Genomic DNA, 10,313 nt, shown 5'->3' with positions numbered 1-10,313 from the left:
TCTTTTTTTTTTTTTTTTTAAGATTTTATTTATTTATTTGATAGACAAGAGATCACAAGTAGGCAGAGAGGCAGGCAGAGCAAGAGGAAGCAAGCAGACTCCCTGCTGAGCAGAGAGCCCCATGCGATGCCGGGCTTGATCCCAGGACTCTGGGATCCTGACCTGAGCCTAAGGCAGAGGCTTTAACCCACTGAGCCACCCAGATGCCCCTAGAATGTATTTAAATACTGCTCGGAAGGATCCAATATTGAAATGGAAGTTACAGGGAAAGAAGAAATAATTCTCTCCTGAAGAACTAGCAGTCCTTGAGAACTGGGACGGAGGCCAGCGCGCACAGAGAGGGATTAATCTTTGACTGAAAGAAGGACATTTCCTTCCTGGTGATGGAAAGCAGAAGATGGGTGCGGGTGGAGGGAGGTCACTAAACTGCAGCTGGGAAAAGGAGAGGATTTTCCATCTGTGGCTTCGACTTCTCTTAGGAAAAAGGTGGTCAATAATTGAGAACAAATGGGGTTCAAAGGTGGACACGGATTGGATGGTTTAGAAAAACAGTGTTAGAGGCCTCATTGACGCTGGTAATTGTGACTGTGTGACTGGGAGAGTGGGGATTCAGACCGCCTGCCAGAGGACCTTTGCATAATCCAGCTTCAGGAAGCAGAAAGGCCTCTTGACCACAGGCCATATGACTCTGCTTTCTTCACATAGGAACACATGGAATTAATAACCTGACACTAGGTAAGCAAGGCCTAGGCTGATCCATTTTCATGAAATTATTTCTATGTGATAACTAAAGAAAGAGAACAAAAATGTAATGTATTCCTTGGACTTTATATTATGTACTAGGTCATGATAATTTTGGTGTGCTCACAACCTTATATTATTCTGTTAAAGGATAAAGAAACCCCATCTTTCAGGGTTCCAAAAAGAAAGGAACATTGCATATCATTACCACTCCTGAGCATAAAGGACGAAGGCCATCGCAAAATGGAAAGATAGTGACCAAGTCATCTCATAGAGGAGCTCATTTATTCTGAATCACCCGAGATGGGGCAGGGATGGTTGGAAGCAGAAGTTAAAAGAGTATGGACTGTGGGACCAGATTGCCTCGGTTCAAATCTGGCTCCTTCTCCTAACAGCTGTGTTAATGCTGGGCAGTCCAGTTACCTCTCCTGTGCTTATTTCTTAATTGAGGATTACATGACTATTAGACACACAGTGGTTTAGAGGGAAGCACTTAGAACAGTGTTGGCATATAGTAAACTATTATAATCTCCATTTCTGCTCAGATATGAGAAACAGTTCAAGGAGAGCAACTTCATTACTAGAGAGCTGGGCAACTAGTGAGGATAATATCTGATTATGCTTTAAGCTTATCTCTAGTAGAAAATACAGCCTTTTTTTTTTTTTAAGATTTTATTTATTTGACAGAGGAAGACACAGCGACAGAGGGAGCACAAGTAGGGGGAGTGGGAGAGGGAAAAGCAGGCTTCCCGCTGAGCAGGAAGCCCAATATAGGGCTAGATCGCACAACCCTAGGATCATGACCTGAGCCAAAGGCAGATGCCTAAATACTGAGCCACCCAGGCACCCCAGAAAATACAGTCTTAACAAGGGTGAATCTCAAAAGCATTATGGTAAATGGTCCAAGCTAGCTATTTTATTCTCATTAACATTCTGAGAAGGGCAAAAAAACTAAAGAAATCTGACCAGTCATTGCCAGGAGCAACCATCTGGGGAGGAGGCAATCTGACTACAAAGGATACTAGGGAATTTGGGGGGCTATTGGAAATATGTTGTAATCTGAGCCATCTGATATAGTAGGAACTAACCACAATGGCTACTGAATACTCAAATTGTGACTAGTGCAAGAAAGGAACAGGACTTTTCGTTGTACTTAATTTTAAAATTTTTCTTTTTAAAGTAAGCTCTACATCTGACATGGGGCTTGAACTTAGAATTTCAAAATCAAGAGTGGCATGCTCTATAGACGGAGCAAACCAGGTACCCCGGTTGTATTTAATTTTAATTAACAAAAATTTAAACTTAAAAATTGATCATTGATTCAATTATTGGAAACCTTTAAAGTATGTTTAGAGGGGCACCTGGGTGGCTTAGTGGGTTAAGCCTCTTCCTTGGGCTCAGGTCATGATCTCAGGGTCCTGGAATCGAGCTCCACCTCGGGCTCTCTGCTTGGCAGGGAGCCTCTTCTCCCTCTCGTTCTGCCTGCCTCTCTGCTGGCTTGTGATCTCTCTCTCTCTCTCTCTGTTAAATAAATAAAATCTTAAAAAAAAAAAAAAAAGGTATGTTTAGAATAACTCTGGTACGCATATCTACTTTTTCAAGTAAATTTGATGAAGCAGATCAAGTATTTCATATGAAAATTTAACTTCTGAATGGAGATATACTACATATATAAAATACACACTACATTTCAAAGACTTAATGCAAAAAACTTCATCATTACTGTTAGAATGATACTATTTTGGGGAGCACTTGGGTAGGTCAGTCAGTTAAATGGCTGATTCTTGATTTTGGCTCAAGTCATGATCTCAGGGTCCTGGGATCAAGCCCCAAATCAGGTCCTCACTCAACCGAGATTCAGCCTGAGGAGTCCCTCTCCACCCCCCTGCTCTTGCATGTGCACACCCTCTGTCTCAAAAAAATTAATTATCTTTAAAAAAAATGAGGGGAGCCTGGGTGGCTCAATCATTAAACGTCTGCCTTCTGCTCAGGTCATGATCTCGGTGTCCTAGGATTGAGTCCCCACATCAGGCTCTCTGCTCAGCGGGAAGCCTGCTTTTTCCTCTCCCACTCCCCCTGCTTGTGTTCCCTCTCTTTCTGTGTCTCTGTCAAATAAATAAAGTCTTTAAAAATAAAATAAAATAAAATGGTATTATTTTGGACAAATTTAGTTAAAATATACAATTAAAATAATTTCTTGACACTTTTTTACTTTTTATTTTATTTTATTTATTTATTTCAGAGAGAGAGAAAGAGAGAGAACACATACAAGCAGGGAGAAGGGCAGAAGAGGAGGGAGAATCAGACCTGCTGCTTCTGAGCAGGGAGCCTGATGTGGGGCTTGATCCCTGGACCCTGATATCATGATCTGAGCAGAAGACAGATGCTGAACTGATTGAGCCATCCAGGTGCCTCTCTTTTTTTCCTTTTGATTTTTATTTCTTAAGATTTTATTTATTTATTTGATAGACAGAGATCACAAGTAGGCAGAGAGGCAGGCAGAGAGAGAGAGGGAGAAATAGGTCCCCAATGAGCAGAGAGCCCGATGCAGGGCTCGATCCCAAGACCCTGAGATCATGACCTGAGCCCAAGGCAGAGGCTTAATCCACTGAGCCACCCAGGCGCCCCTCCTTTTTATTGTTCTTAATTTACTTTTCTTATTTACTTTTTAAAATGTGGCTATCCTACAAAAATTTTAACTAGAAATGTAATGGTTTTCTGTTGGACAGAGCTGTTCTATGTCTTGATTATTGTGGTGGTTATAGGACTATATATGTTTGTCAAAATTCAGAGAACTCATGTAAAGGGAGAATTCTGATGCATGTAAATTATTTCTCAATAAACATAAGTGTTAAAGGGTGCCTGACTCTTGGTCTTGGGGCCATGAGTTCTAGTCCCCCACTGGGGATAGAGATTACTAAAACAAACAAACAAACAAACAAACAAATCTTTAAAAAATGTTTTAAAGAAAATTAAAATCTTGTTTGAAAAATGTTTTTAAACAATGCCTGTCTCTTAAAAATTCTGAACTTTTCATTCACAGTCTTATAAAATAACCTGGTAGCAAATCTGGTTCCTGGCAAAGAGAAGGGATTTTCCTTGATCTTTGGCCAAAAAAAATTTTTTTAAACTTCCAGAAAGGGCTTATTAGAAAGAGAATGTAGAGTTGGCCAGAGAATGACTGAAATCAGGAAAGAAGCCAGAGAAGGAAAGATTGCATAGGAAGAAGTTTCAATGGATGCTCCAGGGACATAGACAAAGTGCTGTGGAAATAGCTGGTGGGACAAACAGCACAGATACGAAGCTGAGGTCACGTACTTGAGCTAATGATTTGGGAAGTGATGATATATTCCATTCTGTGACTGGAAGAAGGAGGCGCTGGAGGAGAAAATTTGCCCAGATAAGGTCAAGGAACTGAGCACTATATGTCAACTAAACCAGAATATATTTGTTCATTCATTCATATCATCTTTAGAGAGAAAGAGAAAGCAGGGGGAAGGGGAAGAGGGAGCGGGAAAGAGAAACACAAGCAAATTCTGTGTGAGCACAGCACCCCACATGCGGCTTGATCTCACAACCCTGAGATCATGACCCATTCGGAAACCAAGAGTTGGGTGCTTAACCAACTATGCCACCCAGGCATCCTACCAACTAGAATTTAAATAAACACTTGAAAAATAAATAGATAGATAGTTAGGTCAATGTTGGTATCTCTGAGGGCATAAAAAAGAAAAAGACACTGAAGCTGACACGAGAACAATGGGAAGGAGCTATCCATATGAGAAACTGAAGGTAGTACCAAGCAGCAAGTGCAAAGGGTCTGAGTCAAAAGACTTTGGCCTGTTCAAGGAATGGTAGCTTGGGGAGGCTGGAGCATGGTGAATGAGAGCAGACAGGCTGGCAGGGGCTGGATTCCCCAGAGCTTTGCAGACTAAGTAAGTAGTATGGTTTCATACTAAGTGCAATGGGAAGCCATAGAGGTCTTTCAAGCAAGGAAACATCATGATCCGAGATCTGTTTTTATTTTTATTTTATTTTAATTTTTCTTTTATTGCTTTTTAAAGGTTTGTTGTTTTATTTGAGAGAGAGAGAGCTCAAGGTGGGAAGAGGGGCAGAGGGAGGTGGAGAAACTCAAGCAGATGACACTGAGGGCTCAAACTCATGACCGTGAGATCAAAACCTGAGCCAAGATCAAGGATTGGTCTCTTCAGGCACCTGGGTGGCTCACTTGGTTGAGCATCTGTCTTTGTTCAGGTCATGATCGTGGGGTCCTGGGATGGAGTTCTGGGCCCCTGCTCAGCAGGGAATCTGCTTCTCCCTCTCCCTCTGACATGCCCCCCTGCTTGAGCTCTCACTTACTCTCTGTCTCTCTCAAATGAATTGAAAAAAAAAAACAAAGCAAAACAACAAAACAAAACAGTTGGTCTCTCAACCCATTGAGCCACCCAGGCATCCCTGAGCTCTGCTTTAATTAATTAAATAATAATTATTATTTTTTTTAAGATTTTTATTTATTTATTTGACAGAGAGAGATCACAAGTAGTCAGAGAGGCAGGCAGAGAGAGAGAGGGGGAAGCAGGCTCCCTGCTGAGCAGAGAGCCTGATTCGGGACTCTATCCCAGGACCCTGAGATCATGACCTGAGCCAAAGGCAGCGGCTTAACACACTGAGCCACCCAGGTGCCCTAATTAATTAATTTTTTTAAAAAAAGATTTTATTTATTTATTTGACAGAGATCACAAGTAGGCAGAGAGGCAGGCAGAGAGAGAGAGGAGGAAGCAGGCTCCAGCTGAGCAGAGAGCCCAACATGGGGCTTGATCCTGGGACCCTGAGATCATGACCTGAGCCAAGGGCAGAGGCTTTAACCCACCGAGCCACCCAGGTGCCCCTGAGCTCTGCTTTTAAAAGATTACATGGGGCTCCTGGGTGGCTCAGTTGGTTAAGGATCCCATGGAGCCAACTTAATAAATAAATAAATACATACATGGGCTTTTGTCTAGAGACCATTAAGATAATCTAGAAACCATGTCACTAGAGGGAAGGAACTGTGTATTTGGCCTGAAGATAAAAAACAAAACAACACACGATAGTTGTCTTATAGGATGGATGTTTAGTTAGGATATTCATTGAGCTGTTTAGGAGGGATATTCATTGAGCTGTTTAGCAGGGAGCAAAATCATAGAAAAGAATACCTCTTTTTCTCTTGTGTAGCAACAAATTTGATAGGTGGGTCAGGGGTGTAGGTCATCCAGGGATCCAAGTTCCTTGTATTTTGCTGTTCTGGCATTACCTAGTGTGTTGCCTATGCCTGTATGGTCAGCCTAACTTGCAGATCTCCCTTTTAATCAGTCAGACAAAAGGTGGAAAATGTAATCTCCAGTGGCCTTGCTAAACCTGAGGAGATCTGGTCGGGAGGTGGAGTTGTTTCCATTACTAGAGGAAGAAGGGGAGTTGCGCTTCAGATTACATTAATCAATCAATCAATCAACCAATTAACTTTTATTTTATTTTAAAAAAGATTTTATTTATTTATTTGACAGAGAGACACAGCGAGAGAAGGAACACGAGCAGGGGAGTAGGAGAGGGAGAAGCAGGCCTCCAGCTAAGCAGGGAGCCCAATGCTGGGCTCAATCCCACGACCCTGGGATCATGACCTGAGCCAAAGGCAGAGCTTAACAACTGAGCCACCCAGGCACCCAATTAATTAATTTTTTAAAATAAGCACTACACTGAACATGGGGCTTGAACTCACAACCTTGAGATTGGGAGTCACATGTCCTTCCAACTGAAATAGCCAGGCACTCTCAGATTAGATGAATTTTTAAAAAAACTTTAATTAATTAATTAGACAGGGAGAGAGAGAGCGAGACAGTGAGAGAGGGAACACAAGCAGGGGGAGTGGGAGAAGGAGAAGCAGGCTTGCCACAGAGTGGGGAGCCCGATATGGGGCTTAATCCCAGGACTCTGGGATCAAGACCTGAGCTGAAAGCAGATGCCCAATGACTGAGACACCCTGGCGCTCCATAGATATATTTAAAGTAACTTAGGGGTGCCTGGGTGGCTCAGTGGGTTAAAGCCTCTGTGTTCAACTCAGGTCATGATCCCAGGGTGCTGGGATCAAGCCCCGCATCGGGCTCTCTGCTCAGCAGGGAGCCTGCTTCCTCCTCTCTCTCTCTCTCTCTGCCTCCCTCTCTGCCTATTTGTGATCTCTGTCTGTCAAATAAATAAAATCTTAAAAAAAATAAAATAAAGTAACTTATTAGTTCGTGATATTTGCTGTAATGTCAGCCTATTTTTTTTCACCTCAGGTTCTAGTAAATTCATTAGGATGTCAAATTTAAAATACTGTTAACATAGTGTTCAGGATTAAGTTTATTAAAATAATGAAAAACCAAAGGGAGGGCATGAGTCAGTCTAAATCCAAATTGACTTAAAGCTCTGGCAACTACTAGGGGTATGATCTTAGCCACTTTTAATTTCTTTCTTTTTTTTTTTTTTAAAGGTTTTATTTATTTATATGACAGACAGAGATCACAAGTAGGCAGAGATAGAGAGAGAGAGAGAGGAGGAAGCAGGCTCCCGCTGAGCAGAGAGCCCGATGCGGGGCTCGATCCCAGAACCCCGGGATCATGACCGGAGCTGAAGGCAGAGGCTTTAACCCGCTGAGCCACCCAGGTGCCCCGATCTTAGCCACTTTTAAGCTTCAGAATTAATCTGGAAAATGGGGTTAATCAGAGTCCTTACTGAATAGCATCACTGGGGAGTTGGAGAGGAGAAGGGAGTTGGGGGAAATTGGAAGGGGAGGTGAACCATGAGAGACTATGGACTCTGAAAAACAATCTGAGGGGAATGAAGTGGGGGGGGGTGGGAGGTTGGGGTACCAGGTGGTGGGTATTATAGAGGGCACAGATTGCATGGAGCACTGGGTGTGGTGCAAAAATAATGAATACTGTTATGCTGAAAATAAATAAATTTAATTTATATAAAAAAAAAAAGAATGAATAGCATCACTGTGGAAGTTAAATGGTTTATATAAAATGTAAGGGTTTGGTACACAACAAGGATTCTATAAGGGAACCTGGCTGGCTCAGTCAGTAGAACATGTTTTTCTCGATCTCAGGTTCGTAAGTTTAAGCCCCGTTGGGCATGGAGCCTACTTAAAAAAACAAAGCAAACAAACAAACAAACAAACAAACCCCAAAAACAAAACAAAAAGTAAGGATTCCATAAATGTAGTCCTCTTGATTTTATATTAAACATAACCCACACAATTGGACATCTCTAAATATTAAATCTGATAGTCCTTTATAAATGTGTGATAGTCCATTAAAAATGTGTGATTTTTATTGGATATGAAAGTTTAAAAATATTCTTTTGAAGAGGAAAGAAAAATTAGACTACCAGGTGCAAAATAGAAGTATAAAATTTATTTAAAACCACCCACAAAGTTCTGTGTAATCAGGAATGATACAATTTGCAATATTTTTTTTAAAAACTCATGACAAAGATTTAAAATATAATTTCAATTACAGTATTCATTTAGCCTTATTCAGTTAGAACACTTAAAAAAAAAGAAACTTTGTGCTCTAAATAAATGAGACACACAAGGAAAATATAATAGACAATTTCCACAACTATCTTTACATGTATGTTTCAATACTAGTACATTTCAATGCATTTTGCTACATAAACATGAAATCATGTACAACTGCTGTGCACCAAAATTTAGCTTAATTAGGTCTTTCAAGTAACATGCAATTCCAACTCACAAGTCTTCAAGTACTGCTAGTAAGTGTTCCCTTGTATGCAGAGCACTGTATGTTGATCCTGAATTGAAATCATAATTAAGATATTCTCTTTCCCTTCTGCATGGTGAAGTGCTTTTTCTTTAAACTGTTTCTCCCATATATTAAGAACCCAAACCAGATTTGGGGGAGTTTTAAAATCTTTTCTTTACTAACTTATTTCATTATATGGGATATTTCATACAGTAGGACTGCAATAGGTAAAAATAATCCCCGAAAGCGAAAAATCAAAAGTACAAAATAAATAGTAAATATACCCTAAGGAGAGACAAAGTCACCTAGAGACAGGAATATTAACTTGTGAAATTGGTATGGTCTATGGAAAGTCAGCACTGCTCTATTTCCTCATGATGAAGATTCTGTGAATATTTTACTCCCACTATTGAAAAGCATTCAGTCTTCTTTGAGCCAAAGTATTGATATGCACATGAATCCACTTGGTAGGTCACCACATAACACAAGAGAAAATGAAAGAACTAGAAGCTAATGCTTTTCTTTCTGTGGAGTAGTTTTAGGAGTTTCTCTTCAGGGAACACTTCACTTACTAAGAAAGTAACTCAAAGATGACTATCCACCCATACATCACAATGCAAAAGCTGCCCCCCCCTTTTTACTATAAAACCATTTCTGGAAAAATATTTCTCTTAAAGCACCTGTTATAGAAGTTAAAAAAAAAAAAAAGACCATACCTATTAATAAAAAATATTTAGTCTTTTTTTGTTTTGTTTTGTTTTTAAGAGCTGTTTTTGTAAAGTCCTATGTGGCCAGCCATTTTATAATATCACAAAGAGGCCTTGGTGAGGATGGGCAGTTACTGAACCAAATCACCAAAAGTGGATTTATTTGACTATTTAGGGAAGTTTGGGTTTTTCGTTAGCAACCCATAACGTACTGATCGAACAGCATCAAGTATCCCACCTCTTTATATTTATAATGCGCTTACCAAAAACTTTACAAATACATCTCGTTATTTTTCTTAACTCTCTGGGCAAAGGTATGTGTAAACAAAGTGGAACAAAAGACAAAACAAAACAAATTTAAATAAGTGGAGACAGTACTATTTTTTTGAGATGCCAACAAGTCTACATTTTTACCATGAGCACCTGGGAACTAAAATAGTCAGCTTACCCAGCACATTCCCTTCTAGAAACCTGCATTTCAATGTAACAAATACATTAAACTTGGATTATGAGTTGGTGATCTCAGTCTTTTTAAAAATAATATTTTTAAGACCAACATTATTGAGGTTTCCCTTTGTTTTAGTAGTACAGGGATATTCTTTATTGAAAAGTTTATTTACAGGGAAAAACTAAAGCTTCATTAATTTCAATCGTAAAATGCAGAAGTCTTGGGAATTTGGGGAGACCTTCCAAAGTATGCATTAAAAAAAATCTATCTGCTAAATAAATAGTAGAAACAAAATACTTCAGAAGAATGTTTTACATACAATAAGTAGGTTTTACATTATTCTTAGATTAGATCTGACAAAATTTTTACTCAATAACACTCTCTAAGTCATAGCTTACGGTGGTTGCAGAGATGCCTTCAGTAGTCTGCGGCTATAAAATGGTTTGGTCTCAAGGGGTTGACCTGCTCTATGACTTGGAGCACGCCATTTGCTCTTCTTGCCAATCTGCAGGTTTCCATCACCAGTAAGATGGGAACATTTGGACATCTGTCCAACCTTCAGTGTTGGGAAGAAAAAGGGACACACAGTAAAGCAGTTTGATAAGCTACAACATTATATAAAATACAGGGATTATCATA

The sequence above is a fragment of the Mustela nigripes genome, chromosome 4 (genome assembly GCF_022355385.1).
Source record: "Mustela nigripes isolate SB6536 chromosome 4, MUSNIG.SB6536, whole genome shotgun sequence".
NCBI classification, from domain to species: domain Eukaryota; kingdom Metazoa; phylum Chordata; class Mammalia; order Carnivora; family Mustelidae; genus Mustela; species Mustela nigripes.
The sequence above is the reverse complement of the archived record's forward strand: the minus strand, read 5'-3'. Positions refer to the sequence as shown.